A 16,628-nucleotide genomic window follows, 5' to 3' on the forward strand; every position below is an offset into this window, starting at 1 on the left:
TTACTGATGTATACTTATACACTATGCTCTACATGTTATTTTATATATAAATATATATCTATATATATAATCTTTTGTTTGATTTAGAGATGGGAAATTATTTTACATTCAGTTCAATTTTTGTCATCGTAGAAACAACACAGAATATTCCTTTTGTTTTCTAAATTTTTAACTCTCTTTCCACAGAAATCACTTATGTACATTCCCCAAATTTGAAAGAAAACCAAAATCTGTATCATTTTATACAAACAATAACATTAAGAGAAAAGAAAAGCCTATCTCACATTGGTTGTTAAGAAAATATGTGGGTTTGCTACTTGCTTTGCTTATTCTCTTATATATCTTTCCTGGGGTATTAAAAGTAATCTTAAATCTTAAGATATCTTTATCATTAAAAAACCCTTAATTATTTTATTAAAAATACATGTAAGGATTCCTTTCTCAGGCCACAATCCAAGCTGAGTAAAACCCATCCCACTAACTGCTCTATTCAAGAATTTTTCCTCTTAAGATGTGAAATGTTTAAAAGAACATTAACAGCAATTCAATAAGCACATTTCACTAAAATCAGTCTGTTCATTGCTTGAGCTCCTTTGATAATCTGGTCTTTGGGTTGTGATGGGTTATTAACAAAGACTAATTTTAAGCTGGTTTTCTAAGGCTCTCTCTACTAGTAGCAAAAAGAGACATTCTTTTAGAGGACAAATTGGAGGACACAAATCATCCTCTAGTAAGGGCTTTCTACTTCTTGATATATAGGGAAAATATAGGGAGACAAATCTCCTGGGCAGATAAGGAGACCACTAAAATCAGGGAGTTTGGAAATCCGAACATTTTTTGAATTGAGCAATTTTCTTTCCCAACAGTTTAAGCAAGGTAACATGCTACAGTAGGAAAAATGAACATCACTAAATCATATTAATGCAGAACAAAAGATGTTGAGAAGTATCACTTCAAATTTAATATCTCCTTTTAAATTAAGTCTATCATCTTCTGGAGGAAAGTAAGAAGATGTTTTAATAATTCAAGAACTCAGTTATTCAGGGAAGCTTGATCTATTTGACTACTAACGCACTGATGACAAGGGTGTCTATACTTCTCTTTTTCATCTCCTGCTTTTTACCTCTGCCTTGACAAGCCCATACATGACTTAGTTCAAAATGATACTGTGAATTTGAAAACTACAGTTCTGATCACAAACTCTTTCCTACTGCTGGAGGTAAGTTTGGTTCACATGACAATTTACTAAAAAAAAATTTACCCCCATTTCAGCTGGTTAATATTCCTAATTTTTACTGCACATACAGCCAGTGGTTTCTGTTCCAAATTGGGCAGGGCAGGGAGGGGGGAAGGGGGAGGCAGAATTAAAAAAAAGTATAGTTGTAAATACTTAAATGGTATAAACAGGATCTCAACTCGGTGAATCTACCACTCTGCTACTAAAGGAAACACCAAATTTCCCAAAAACCCCACCCCATGCTAAAATTCTATACTTATGGCAGTCATTTAGATGTATGTTTATGTAGTTTCAAACTACCCCAAATCAGAAACTCCAAACATAAGAATACTTCTATGACATTACTGCAACTGATTAGTTCAGGAAAAATGGCATTAACAATTCAGACTTCTACCACACATTCAATATTACTCTTGTATGTGGCTTTATTTTGTGGAAAATCTGAAAAAACTAATGACTAGTAATGGAATGTCTTTTCTGCCATATGAAAACACAGATTTCTGTCAAGTACATCTCTCCAACAGACACTAATTGTGAAAAATGACATTATGATAAAAAAAAATTATGTTTAAATTTGAATTAGTAACTATTGTGGTCTACAATAAAAATACTGCATATTCCTGTTCAGTTCTGCTTTTGTGCTGTTATCAGATGTCAACACGTTGCAGTGAAAACAATTTTCACAGGATTGAGGTATTTGGACAACTTACTATTCACGAAACATAATTCTGTTAATAGCCTATCTTGAAGAACAGTAATAAATTTTAGACTGCTTGCAAAACCTCCCCTCTGTTAGTTAACAGCACTGAAACTCTTATCTAGACTTTCCTACAGTAAAGCAGACCCACTTTCAACAGTCAATGGCACCAATTGTGATACAAAGTAATTTTGGTCACGTCTTCCATACTTTGCTTTGATATATGATATTACAGTATGTAAAAGCAAAATATTACACTAAGTATACCACAGCTTTTAGGGTAGAGTAAGATTAAAATCTCTATAGGATTTTAAGTGAGAACAAAAGCTATTTCTTATTTAGTTAGTTTGGTCCACTCTTGCAATAAGTCTGTATATCTAAAATAGAACATATATTGAAAAGTATATTTATGAACTCTCATCCATCTATTGAGAATTTCAAATGTCCTTTAAAATTTAAAATTACTCTCATTTAAGATTAAACATTAATATAGCTTTTTTTATATATATAAATGTATCCAGCATTAGTTTCTGAGGAACAGATTAATGCATCATGCTCAGGAAAGACTGAATTCAGATGTAAAAGACAGGTCATGATAACATTGCCTCTTAAACTTTAGCTCAAAATCAGCCAAAACATTCTAGTAGTTTTTCTAATATTTTTCTCCTTTTTCCAATATTATTTTTGAATGTGGGCATTAAAACTTGTTATGCCCATCACAGTATGAACCTCAATAGCATTGCAAATTATTGACCATAGTAGGACTATTTTCTCCAAGAATTCAATAATCGTATAATCTAATTTTTAGCCACTGCATTTCTCAGATGTTCTCAATTAATTTTTCATCCACTGGAGATTAATTAATTCTTCTTAATTAATTCATTTTTCATCCAACAAGAATTATTTTTAAAAATTGGTATTCAACATGAAAGTATGAATTGTAATCTTCAGATACATTTGTGATCCTGATATTTTGGTGATATTGGTTCATAATATAGATATTGGTTCATAATGTAAGCTGTCTGAAACCAGATTACTCTGTAGAACTCATTTTTCTAATTAACATGTATTCCAACACTTATAAGCATAAGTTTTATGGCTTTTAATTTATTACAGTATGGACTAAGTCACTTAGCCTGGTACTCATTTTAACCTGGGTCAAATTTGAATTAATGTAGTTCTCTGAAATATTTCCCATCTTTGTACTACTACCTGCAACACACAAGCTACCAAAGCTTGTATATATCAAAATACTGGAGTTTCCTGATGACAAAATGTTTTTAAAAAACCTCCAAAACCAAACAACGGCATCATCTCCCCCACAAGAAAATAAAAATCCAAACACCAACAAACCAACCAAAATAACAAAAAGCCAAAGAAACAACTAAACCAAACAAAAAACCCCAAAAAATCCAAACAAAACCAAAATAAACTCCAAAAAACCATCAGCCCCAAACTCAAACTTATGAGAGAAAAAAGAAAGTGACTTAAGAAGTGAGAGAATACTTATTTTAAAAAGGAATTGTAACCTTTGAATCACTGAGGAGAATTGTGATGTGTGAATGTGAACCAGTATATAAAAAGGACATGTTAATCGAGGGCCAACCAATTGACTTTGAACTTTCAATGTACTACTTTCAATAACTCTTTTACTCCAGTAAATTAATAAAAGAGTTTCAAAAGAGAACGTCAAAACAGAACTTTAAATATAAATTAAGGCAATATTTTCATTTCTTATTCATGTCTTCAGAAGTCCAGAAGAAATTTTCCCTATGGTTATTATGACCTCATATGCAAGCAGATTTATGACAGACACATAAGTAAAAATGGCTTAACTATCCAAATTAACAATAGGGGAAATATGATTTGGAAACAATTGTAACTCATGAGATATTTTATTTAATTATTAGTCTTAAACTACACTTTAAGGTTGTTTTCTTTATCCTCAGAAATTTATCTGTAATTAGAGCACAAAAAGGAGGGGCTGTGGACTCAGTGATTACTGTGAGTCCCTTCTGATTCCAAATATTCTGTGATTTTGTGATTCTGTCAAAAAGTGAGTCAAAATTCTAGCACGACATATTCTGTCAGGGAATGACATCTTGTTTAATATCTATTTAATATATGTTAATATATGTTAGGAGAGCAGACAGAGTTATCAGTAATGAAGGAACAAGGAAAATAGAGATATGGATGACCTGGATAAGAGTAAATATTAAAAGAAAGGAGCTATGAAGGAAAAGGAGCCAAGTCAGGTGAAGGATGAGGAGTAAAAATAGCTAAACTACTAAATAAAGTTGTTGAAGAAATTATCTACAGCAAAATACCTCTGCAGTAATTACAGTGCAGTTATTTGGGGTAAAATATGCATCCAGGATGTAGGCATGTGAAGCTGCACACCTATATAGGTACCTAAAGAGATACATTAAAATACCAAGGAATGAACAATTCCAATTTATAGTTTGGTCCTTATAGAATACTACTGCCACATCTATAAAGGCTCTTTGTCACCAAGGAAGCTCTGCTTCATTATCAGATTGCTTCTGCAGGGTTCCCTCCAAGGCTATAAACAGAGCAGCCAACTCTGTTGTTGAAGGTTTCAACATCTGGGAACTGGACACAATCACTGAGAAGCCTTCAGCAATATTTACACAGCTGAGAACTTTGAAACAGTTTGTTTGTGCTAGTAGAGTTTGAAAACACTCAACACATTTGTTGAAGAAGCTCAGACTCCTGTACCATTTAAATTCACGTTTACCTGCAAAGCATGGTGGATTTGCATGCTTTCCTTTGGAACCAATAAAAAAAAATGCTTGCTTTGAAACAACATCTGAATTCAGTGTCCCACAACAACCTGGAGTGAATATTTGGCCCTAGCATTTCCCTAGGAGCTGCCTGCAGTCAACTATTTGACTGCTTGAGTAGGACCAAACTAGCACACATGAAGAGTCACATCAGTGACTTACTGAAGACACAATTTATGTCACACACTTCACAAAGCCAAAGCAGGAAGAGGAACGAGTGCTTCTGGAAGTTTTTTACTGCCTCAGAGAATGTGTTATGCTGGTCTTTGTCCTCCTACTGTCCCACTTAACTCTGTGCCCTGAGCACAGCTCTTATGTTGGCTCTGTGTTTTATGTCCCACATGCCCAACCAATACTGGAGCTTGTGTAAAGCCAGGGCATTCACATGAATTGCAAGTGGTCTCTGCAGCTGCTGCTTCTTTTGAGAACCCTTGAGATGTCATATTTTGCTCCTATATTGGTATCATCAAAAGAAAGATTAACTTTTAAAAATACTTATTGAAATAAGCATATATTTCAATATAGAGGTCTCACCAATTCAATAGCATTGATTTCAAAAAAGGACTGAACGCCAAGGGGAAACCTTAAGTCACTTCACTACTTTCAAAACTCAAGAGACATAAATGCAATATTATGCAAACTTTATGAACTAAAGAACAATGCCATGACATATCCTATAACATTAACTGTTAATGATGTTATGTAAAAGATACTTACATGTGGTTAAATATCTTCACTATTTCATAACAGGGAATTCTGAGATGGGCTAATGGCTCTTTCTTGAGGCAAAGGGATGTCAATGTCAGAAGCACAATTAAAATTTTTTCACAGGCTTACAGATCCTACTCCTACACTATTAGCTCACACTTATATCTAAGGTGTCAAGAGCAAAATGACATCTTACTGCCATTCATTAACATAAAAGCCTTCCAAAGCAGTACAGTTGGTTTGTAATATCATCTATTTATCAAAGTGACCTAAATCACACTATAATGTTCAGTTTCTACAGAGAATTATTAAAGATATCAAGAATCAAGGCTTAAACTTTTGCTGCTGCTTGACTAAAAAGAAAAAAAAAAGTGATGCAAGGAATTAAATCAAAGATCTGTTTGCCTCCTGAAATAGAAATCCTGATTTACCACTTCAAAATATTGTAGAGAGCATACACTAAGACAGCAGAATTAGTGACACAACTGCCAAAGTAACTGAAAAGTCGATTCTCCTGAAATGATGCATATGAAGAACATCCCTGTGTAACAGCAGGATCTAAATACTAAACAATAATAATAATAATGCTGTAGATTGAGGGGAAAAAAGGCATGCTGCAGTCTTGTTTTCTCAAGTGTCAAATAAGCACCTTGGAAAGATATCAGCAACCTCTTCTCAATTTTTAAGAAAAAGAGTTCTTTAGATGCCTGAAGGAATGCAGAAGTCTATACACTTAGTCCTGACACCAGTGTCAGGATGAACCCTGCTGAGCTCCAATTTAATGTTTATGCCCAGACTGAAAAATGAACTGATCAGCTTTAACTTCTGCAGATTACATGCTCTTGGTTGATTACAATTTGAAAAATTGCAATGTAAAAATGACACTTTCTTCTACTCTAATTTTCTGTTTATGACACTTCCCAAGTGTAAAGTGACTACTATGCAAATAACAGAGCATCCTTTGTGTTTGCACTTGTATCTGTAGTGTACATCCCTTTAATAGCTATGGCATTCATAGCAAACAGGAAATACAGAGGGGTGTTCATGTTTATGTATAAGCATGCATACATATGCACATAAGCATGTGAATATATGTGTGTAACACAGCTGTTCCCTCGGGATTTATCATTTTCACAGGCTTTTTCTTATGGTTCCAAGAGACATCAAAAAAGAAGAGGCATCTTCTTTCATTTCCTCTCAGCCATCTTGTTCCCTCTTTTTATAAATAAGTAATGCTGCATAGTTAGTTTAAAAGTTACAAAAAAAGATTAGAAAAAAAAAGGGGAAATAATAAGGATTCTTTTCCTTAATTTAAAAATCTATATAATAATACAATAAATTAAAAAAATATATATTTTTGGTATAAGACGTTTAAGGCTAGAAGAGGTTGAAAAAATCCCACATGCTCAGAACATGTTATCTATTAGTGCACATAATAATGTTAATATGAAAACATGGGTACAAGCATATCTGTTTTGCTCTCTTTTTTCAGCTAAAAGAGAACATGCTCGATATGGAAAATCTCACACGATAAAAAATATATTTTAACTGGATCTGAGTAATGGTGAGGTTGGAACTAGAGCGCAGACATCAATATAGCTTATTAAAAAGCAAAGAACTCTGTTAGTATGCTGATGATACACCTGATTTCTTTGGCATTATTCTCTTCCCCCTGTTTCTTTATTTATTGAAAGTAACTGGCTTGCCATCAATTTAAAATAAATAGAGCATTTGTTCCTACAGTATGTTAAGTGATATAGAGATTCTAAATCCTTTTCAAATCTTAGATAATGTGTACACATTAACTTCCCATAATTAAAGAAAAAAAAAAAAAGAAAATGAGCTCAGCACCCTTAATCCAATCAAATAATTGTCCTTTGTCTGTACCTTGTAGTAATTAGGATTTTGATTCACCTTCAAATAAAATAGCTTTGATAGATAAACCCAGTTAAGGAAACTAAGAGATAACAGAAAGTGTGTTTTTTCAAAAGAACACTCTCTGTGAAATGAGTCCCTGTTTGTTATCTCAAGCATTATTTCATTGGCACATTTATTCTGTTTTCAGTTGTAATAAAATGAGAAAAGATCACTTTTTTCTCTTTTGACTTTTCCCCTGGTACAGTTATATCAGTCAAGGCTCCAGAAAATCCTGTTTGTGAAACTGCTTACTTAGAGGACCCATTTGCAATGAAGAGATTTTGCAGTTCTTTTAGTACACTATTAATTATCTGCTCATGCCTAGAATCAATTAATGATGAAGTTCCTGAATTTTAAGACATTCCAACAAATTTTAGTCAACTAGGTAAAATACCTTATCTCGAGGAAGTTCCTTGTACTTCTTACATATCTCTTTCTGGTATATAATAATATTACTATTACTAGTAATAATAGTAATAGTAGTAATAATAATAATAACACTATCAACAATAATAAATAGTAATATTAATAAATAATAATTTTCTTAATACACACTGGGTCCTGTTTGCCAGTTTCAGGAAGGCATGTTAGCTGAAAATTTACTGAGTTTACATCTGCTAAACAGTATCAATATCTAATTAAAATAGCTAATAAAATAAATAGATCCAAATTAGCAATGTCTTCTTGTAATCTTCCATTGCATTTGTCTCAAATAAAATATCTTTATTCTGTGACTACTTTTACATCCTTGAATGACCCTTATCATTATCATGAAGACATGATAATCACATAAATCTGTTTTTATCTAACTAGTTAGATATTTAGTTTCACTACTGCTTGGCCTACATAGCTTTTCAGCAGGATATTCAGAGATCCCATGTCCTCCTATACAGGTAAAAATCTTATAAATAAATCTATCTCCAAATGGTTCAAAAGTAGTTAAGAAAACAATGATATTTTTGCCCTGCTCTCTAATGATGACACCCTAACAGAATACCTCCATCACCAGAAGTTTAACACTGGAATGGTAGTATTTGAGTTGAATTCTGGATATCATTTTGAAAAATGTTTAACTCTAACATTTGCTCATCAATATATTTCCAGAAAATAAGGAGTAAAGTTCTGTTGAGTCCTAAACTACAGATCAGTTTCCTTTGCTGTTGAGATAACATAATTTATACTCCAACAGCATTTTGAATGTTGCTACTCAATAAATTAGTTGCTTCATATCTCACAAAAACAAACCAAACAAGCAAAAAAAAATCCCAAACAACCCACCAATTAATCCACCCACTCACCCAAGATGTAAGATTTAAAAAAAAATACGAGAATTTTTTCAGCTGAAACTCCTAGCTCAGAAAATCCAAACTTGCCCTTCATAGCCCCCTAACCCACTCTGCTTTCTCAGTCCACACTGCTAGCTCAATATAGTCATAGTGAGAGAGGAAATATATTACACAAGTTTTCAGCACATGGAAACCAGTCTCAGTAAGTACATTACAATGTGAAAGAGTGGAAGAAGATGTTTTCTAACTCTTTAATGTTTCTTGACTTAAAATCTGACTTCTCTGTGCAAAAGGAAATGAAGTCTCACACACTTTTTTTCAGGAATTGGTCAAGACCACTGTGTTCTCTATGTTTATTGCTACTTATTGCATTTTGTTGTATAAAAAGAAACTTCATGCCTGTGAAATTAATATTGGAACAGTAGATATTTCAGCATAAGTTAATCAACTGGCAATGAGTGTTCTGGCAAAGAATGGACAAAACTACTTACGTTCTCCAACCACACAATAATGGGTCACTCTTATGAAGGATTAGCTTCCTTTTCTCTTTCATGAAAGAAGTACTTGAGCAAAATAAAATTATGATATAAGGAAAATAAAGAAAATAATGCAAATTGCGTCTCTTCCTGACATTGCAGCCTCTGGGTGTACCTTTACCACTCCTGCAAAAGAGGAAAAAACCCATCAGCTATCTGAATTGAGGGCTATTATCAATCTCTGTGTTAGTTAATAGTCACTAGTTCCCTAAGGTCAAATTTATGAATATTTAAGAGTAAATAGAAGTGCTAATTGTGTTTGAGAAACACAGAGTTAGACAAATATATTCTGCGCAGCCATTATAGTAACATAAATTATTATAATTGTGGAGTTTTAAGTGCTTGAAGAGAGAAAAACCATAAAAAGGGCCAACTAATTTTGTCCAAAGCAGGAAAAATACAAACAAGAATGGTGACTGATTGGGGTCTTGTTACACAAAGTGCTTTCTTTGTATCATGTGCCCAGGAGAAAAGAGCAGCTCTAGGACAGGAAGAGCTTTTATAATCCAGGCCTGGCCATGTATTCTGAAAATGCTCCACAGCTTCACTGAACCACTTAGGTATCCAGCCCTTGTCAATAAGGATAAAAATCCATTGAATCATTGCTAACCTTCTTTATGCTGGTGGGAAAATGCACAAGTGAGATGCCTATGACAGAATGGCAATCATTTACAAATACCAAAGGGACTGACTTTTGACATCATTCCGCATTTACCTCAAAGTAACTGGAGAAATGTCATGCTGCACACAGTTTAAATTTGAAATTGTGACACATAATTCACTGTTTTCTGCTTTATGTTAAAGAATTATTTCAGAAATGCTTTGGCCATAAATTGATCATTTTCATTTATATTAAAATATCAAAATCATCTCAGTAAAATATACTTTATTATCACTTCTTTATATTTTGCCTACACAATAATGGCCGCAGAAGTACTAATGGATTTTTTAATGTTTTATATTATAGTATATATATTAATATTTATAAGAAAAAGCACACAAGCATGTGCATTATTACAAGTCTGTCAAGAAGCATGAAAAATACTGGGCTCGAGTACTGCTGTGATTTAAGATAATTTGGGAGTGACATCAATGGGTATTAACTTTTAGAACTTTTCAGTTGGAAGTTTATTTATTTATGATATTAAAAATAATTATACTGTCTTCAGTCATGCAGGTTTGCAACCCAAATATTGGCTGAAGTAATTTATTGCATTTGAGTGCTTTAACTGACTTTACATGACCCCAGCTCTGAATATGTCTGACTATTTTAGAGGAGTTTAAGCAACATTCTGCTCTCAGTTAAGCACCCTTCCTCCTACTAATGCAAATCTATAATTAACTTGATGTGTGCTCCTACATTTGAAGAAACTTTGGGATTCCCTGTTGTGTTATACAACATTTTACATAGCTCTGGATACTTGAACACCTATGGCACTAACTCAGAAAATGAAAAGAGAAACCACAAACATTCGGACTGCAAGCACACTGAGAGAAAAACTGAAGGTAACACATTAGTCCATAAAAATTACTGAATTTAGAAATGTCAAATTAAATTTGAAATTTTACATTTGAACTTGTTTTCTCAAAACTCCTAGTTTTTCACATTAAATCTGTCCTTTTACACTATTTTCCATAAGTTTAAGGCTTACAGGAAAAAAAAAAATCTATTTTTTTCATATCTTCAAACTATTTCACAAGCCCTACATAATAAATACATTTTAGTAGCCATATTTTGTTGAGGAAATGAAAATTTATTCATTGCATATGAATTTTCTCAAAATGGCTTATTTATATTTTCATTTACTCTGTCAGATTTTAATTGTTTACTCACATTCTATTATGTCAATTTATGAAATTTGCTCTCAAAAAATTCACTGAATATGAAAAAATTACTTTTAATTTAGCAAATCAGCAGAATGGAGCCTTGCTATAAAATAGACAAAGTAATTAATTAAGTCTGGCCCTTATGAAAAATACCAAACAACTTGCCACATAGATTATAGCACCTTAAACACATTGAAAAGTTAAATAAATAGATAAATCTGAGATAATAAGACAATGTTATATTTTCCTCATTTATGCCATCATAGGTGCTGCCAGTCGACTTCACCTTTGATCAGTTGACAAAGTCATTCATTGCTCATGCAGTCAGCATTCAGTGTCTTGTACTGAATTGAAAAAACCAGGTACATGTCATGAAAAGTTATAAAGTAACACTCAAGATGGTAAAACCATTTGAAACCCTGGTCCATATAAACAAGATCATTGAGCAAATACTAATACGAGCAAGAGTAGTTAACTCTATATGTAATTGTAGTGAGCACCAGAAAGAAATAGAGGAGTAGCTAAATTCTTTGTTCATGACTGATTGAAAATGCCAAGCTATTAAAACAGTAATTTCAGGGCAAATGTAGTTTATTCAGGGGATTACCTTTCTTTTGTACTTTTATTCTTCATCATGTGTGACAAGAGTAGCAATGCTGTCTCCCCAGGCTTGAATAAGATGAAGGCATTAGTCTTTAATCTTTTTAAAAGGCAATCTATAGAGATGAATAAGGCTTTTATGTAGAGATAATCATAACCTTTTATGGCTATACAGGTGCAATCTGTTACAAAGGGATGTACCAAAGTGGGGCAAAACAGCTACATGGCTTCTCTGAATTAAGTGGTTCTGCTGAAGGAGGCAAACAACATTGCTTTTATTTCTTCACTGAGTTATGGACATAATTACTGCTGATTTTATAAATAGTTTGAAAGCATGTCTCACAACAGGGCGTGGTAGTTGGCTATTGCTGTGACTAAATCATCACAAATTCTTCTTCCAGTGAATTGACCATAACAATACTTCAGTAGAAAATAGATCTTTACTAAATGTTCAAACAGATATAATTAGAGACTATTCCTAATGAGTCATTTTAATGCAAATGCATGGTTGCTTCCTTGTTTAAAAAGTGACCACATGTAGATGCATGGTGAAATACAATAAATTTAATCCCTGTGAAGATTAACACACAAATCTAGAGTTTTGCCCTCGAAGAAAAGGACAAAAATTTCAGATGCTGTTTATAGAGGGAAACAAGAGCACAGTGAGACTATGCAGGGTCATTTCAGAGTAGATTACAACACCTGAAGTGTTTAATGAACTGCATTCCCACAGCATAAACCCAAAAGCCTGGTTCCACAGGGACTGCATGGGAGGGAGCAACCAGTGCACAGTAAATTCTCACATAGTCCTTGCAATATAACAACAGCAAATTCTTCAACTGTTCCTTTTTGAAACATTCCTTGAAATTTACTAAGTATAAAAAAAATTCTTCACAGTAGAAATGGGCATAGTAACCTATGCCATATATGAAAAATGTGTTCTAGAAATTTGCAGACTACTGCATGAGACAATGTAATTTTCTATGTGCTATGAGATGCATATCATATTCACAAGTGCTTTTTTTCCAAAAAATGATTAGATTTTAAGAATTATGCTCTCAGCAGCAAGTATGGAAAAAAAATATCCCATTGGTATAAGTGGGAACTGCATGACTGATTCTCAGCACATGCTCATGGGAGATGCTGCTCCCACAGCAGATTGCTCATGGGAGATGTTGGTCTACAACAACCTTTACAAGCATCCAGAAGAGATCTTCTGTAAAGACAAAATTTCCACTGAAAAGATTTAACTCTTTCTTCCACAGCTGCAAATGCTGCAGAACAGCTGGGGCCAATATCACTGATAAGTTATGCAGAATGTTTAAAGTAGTATCAAACAAGACAACTCTGAAGTTCCTACAAAGGCAGCTATGGAAGTTCAACAGAAACTACTTCACTAAAAAAGCAGGAAAAACTAGCAGGGAAATAAATATTATAGAAGGCTGAAATGAGTAATATGAAGAAAATGCCCAGGAAATAGTAAATTGAAACAATTGGTTTGCATCTGTATATGGAAGCACAGTGTGTACTCAGCATGTGAATGCATGAGCGACATGTACCACAGAGCACTAGACCTGGCATAATTTTACAGAACTACAGAGATATATCTCTGCTGGGTTTAGCAGCTGCAATTCATCTATTACACAATTTCACTGTTTATTGACATTTAGAAAAGCCACAAAAATTGCTATATGGAGAATATTTTTGAAACCACTTTCAACTTTTTTTTTCTCATTCTATTTACCATATACATGACAGACCAAGCTCAGCTTTTTTGGGCTTTGTACAATAACACAATTGTGACTTGTGCCAGCAATATCAAAGTATTTGGGTTTATTGACTCTTCTATTGCAGTTTAATTTGTCTTTTGTTATCTTGCTGAATTAATGATAACTTGAGGTGGAAGAACAGCCATCTACTGAAATATTTCCTATTTATCATGTACGACAGAAGTTAAGAAAAATCTGTGGGGGAAAACTGGGATTTATTGTTTAATTGCCGCATTATAACTAGCAAAATCTGAATAGAATATTAGTTTAACATATCAGTACAAATGCTTTTAATGGGTAATGAGGGGAGAAAAAGGAGAACACTGGAAAAGCTGTCATTTAGTACATAAAGTAGATAAAGAGCTGACAAAGTTATTCACATTCAGATAGGGAGTTCACTGCAGCAGTAATTCTCTATTACAGAGATACTAAAGAAGAGACTCAAACCTAGATTTTACTGTTGATGCCCTCTTTTGTTCTGCCTGGTGCTTTATTTTCAGCTGCAGTAAGGAAAACTGATTCTTTGTAAAGGAAATGGCTTTTGGGAAGTAGAGGGAATTTTTTTTTCTTAAAGAGCAGCAAATGAGGAAAAAACTCCCAGCTGCAACTCCCTTCCAACCCAAACCATTCTATGATTTTATGCTTGTTTGCTGCAATTGTTATTGGAAGAAATAGTACAAATGGACCTGCTGATTTCCTTAAAAGAAAAAAAGTGTTTCACAGCAGGTGGAGGGAGGATAAAGCAACAGAATTTTCTGCTCTACAAACTATCCTTAAAACAGCCAGAACACTTCTTAAAATTCCTCTTCTTTTAGCAATATCTCAAAAGTGGAAGGATGGGTGAAATAGCTCTGTCACCATCAAGCCTTCCCATGGTCATTTGTATTAGAGGAAAGGGCAGACACTGAGGCAGAGCAAAAAAAAATAGCTCTTCTTATTTTGTGGATGAACAGTAAAAGTGATCAAAGTGTCTGGATTTAATAAAAGAAAAAGTTCAATTGAGAAAAATTATAATCTCCTTGCTCTAATAATTTCAAGCATTTGGGTAACCCTTAAATCTTTCTCTGCTTTGAAAAGGTTGAGTTAACATGCGGAATAAGGGTGCTATGGTCCCTCTTTTAATAACAGTTCAAAGTTGCACTTCAATAGAAACTAAACTTTAATTGCAAAAAATAATAAAAAATCACATCCTTCTCCTTTCAGTTAGACAAAATACCAAAATCCCCTTCAGCTGAAAAAAGACAGGATTGTTCTAGAAATGTTTGACAGTAGGAATTTCGACATTATATTCAGAAACATAAATTTGTATAACTTCTTTATTACTATCATACACATATACATACGGATTCAAAGGCATGGAGAACAGAAATTATTGTAAAAAAATAATTAAGAAAGAAAGTTTGGATTTCAAGAATAAAATTTACTCCCGTATGAGCATGATTAGAAGTCTTTTTCTCAAGCCTGCCCTTTCCTGACAAGATCCTATGTCATTCCTTGTACAGTCTTGTTTAAACAAATTAAAATGATTTTTTTTCGTAAAAAGCTTTTTTTTTTTTTTACTACAAATTGAAAAAATAGAAATGAATGCAAGTGGGTTAGAATCCAGCACTATGTAAATGCAGAATTTTACCATTGAAGATTTATCATAATTAGCTATCTTCTTTGTTACATTTAGCTCCTGGAGTCTGCTAATACATCAAAGGATTTTATCACATCATGTCATGTAACATATAAATCTAGTAATACTTCCCTTTAGCTTGCCTAACATTAAATAGTATCTATATTTTAGTTAATGTATGGCTTTAATCAGCACTGAAAATCACTTTTCTGAGCTTAACAGGATCTTCTGCGACTTTTCAAAATTTTTTTTTCCTATGGGTGTTCTGTTTGAGGTTGTTGCTGTGACACTGTACAAAATAACATGAATTGAAACACTTTTCCATGCATTGTTCTCCTAAGAATTTTACAGATTTCTCTATTTGTCCTACCAGGGAAAGTGATTTGCTTTAAAATTCTTCAGGGAAAGACTAGCATTCAGCTAGCATACAATTCACCAAATTTCCACCGATTACAGCATAGAAACTTATGTGTTTGTGACCACAGAAACTTAATATTTTTAGAAAAATTGAATTATAATATCATTCTTATGTTTTTGATGGCATTACTACTTATGAATATAGTTTTATTATTCAAAAGAGACTTATACCCTAATTATTACCTGAATTGGTTTAGACAAAAATGAATATGTCAGCATCAAAAAGAGAAAGTTGTTAACAGCACTGTAGATGATGTTGCTAACCGTGTCTGTGAGATAGATCACTATAGAAAAAACATGGACACATCACTTCAAATAAGTCATCAGTGTAGTTCAATATATTGCACTGAAAATAGGCAGCAATTTGGAGGAAAGTTAAATAATTTTCTGAAAGCTCCATTTCTCACAGTAATTTTAGTTCCTGCCACTTTGTACCAAAATCATTGCACATACCAAAGTAAGCCTTTATTCTTTAATTTAATCAGTTGGTAACATCAGAATAATCATTATGCTTGATGTAATGGCCTTGTCATGAAAAAACATACTTACTTCTTATAACAGGGTCTCAAATCCATACCTATTATCCTCCCAGGGTATGTATTCACCATTAAAGTAACACATTTGTAGCAAATCTGTATCCTGCGTAGCTAACCCAGAAACCTTATTTTCCCATAGAAGTAGAAGCACACTCTGCAGGCTTTGACAATACTGATTTCTGAACCCAAACATAAGCACACAGACATAGCAAAACTATTTTATACTTTTCTGTGTGTGGGGGGGGTGGGTATACAAGTGCCTTTTGAAAGCATTACAGAAACTGTCACTAAGAGGTGAGAAGCTCTACACTGGCATGTTTGCAGGTCACAGTGCAAGGTGCTGACATGCAGTTTTTCATCAGCTTGTCACGAGACCTGGCTGTGTGAGCCCAAACCTGACACCAGATGTCTCCTGTTGTGACACACACTTAACTGCAGGATAACAGCAGGGGATTTGGAAATGTGGGCACAGCTTGCAAGTAGAGGCCCCAACACCAGTGGTCATCTGTGGGTCATTGAAGAAGGCCAGCCTTGAGAACTGGGACGGGATTGGGGTTTGTTAAAGAAGCAGAAGCTCAACAAGGGAAAATAACAGTCAAGAAACAGCACAAAAAACTGCCCTGAAAAAGTAACACCCCTGAAAATACCTAGTCCAGGGACACAGACCAAGAGCTGT

General features: G+C 33.7%; 1 long non-coding RNA gene across 5 annotated transcripts in view; it reads right to left on the reverse strand.

Moving 5' to 3' along the window:
- LOC135299989 (uncharacterized) overlaps positions 1-16,628 on the reverse strand; it is a 180,322-nt gene that overhangs the window by 24,573 nt on the left and 139,121 nt on the right. For all 5 annotated transcript variants that reach the window (XR_010361842.1, XR_010361841.1, XR_010361844.1 and 2 more), the window contains one exon: positions 9,141-9,311. This is a non-coding gene — a long non-coding RNA (uncharacterized LOC135299989). The remainder of the gene's footprint in view (positions 1-9,140; positions 9,312-16,628) is intronic.

The sequence above is a fragment of the Passer domesticus genome, chromosome 4, assembly GCF_036417665.1.
Source record: "Passer domesticus isolate bPasDom1 chromosome 4, bPasDom1.hap1, whole genome shotgun sequence".
Lineage (NCBI taxonomy): Eukaryota > Metazoa > Chordata > Aves > Passeriformes > Passeridae > Passer > Passer domesticus.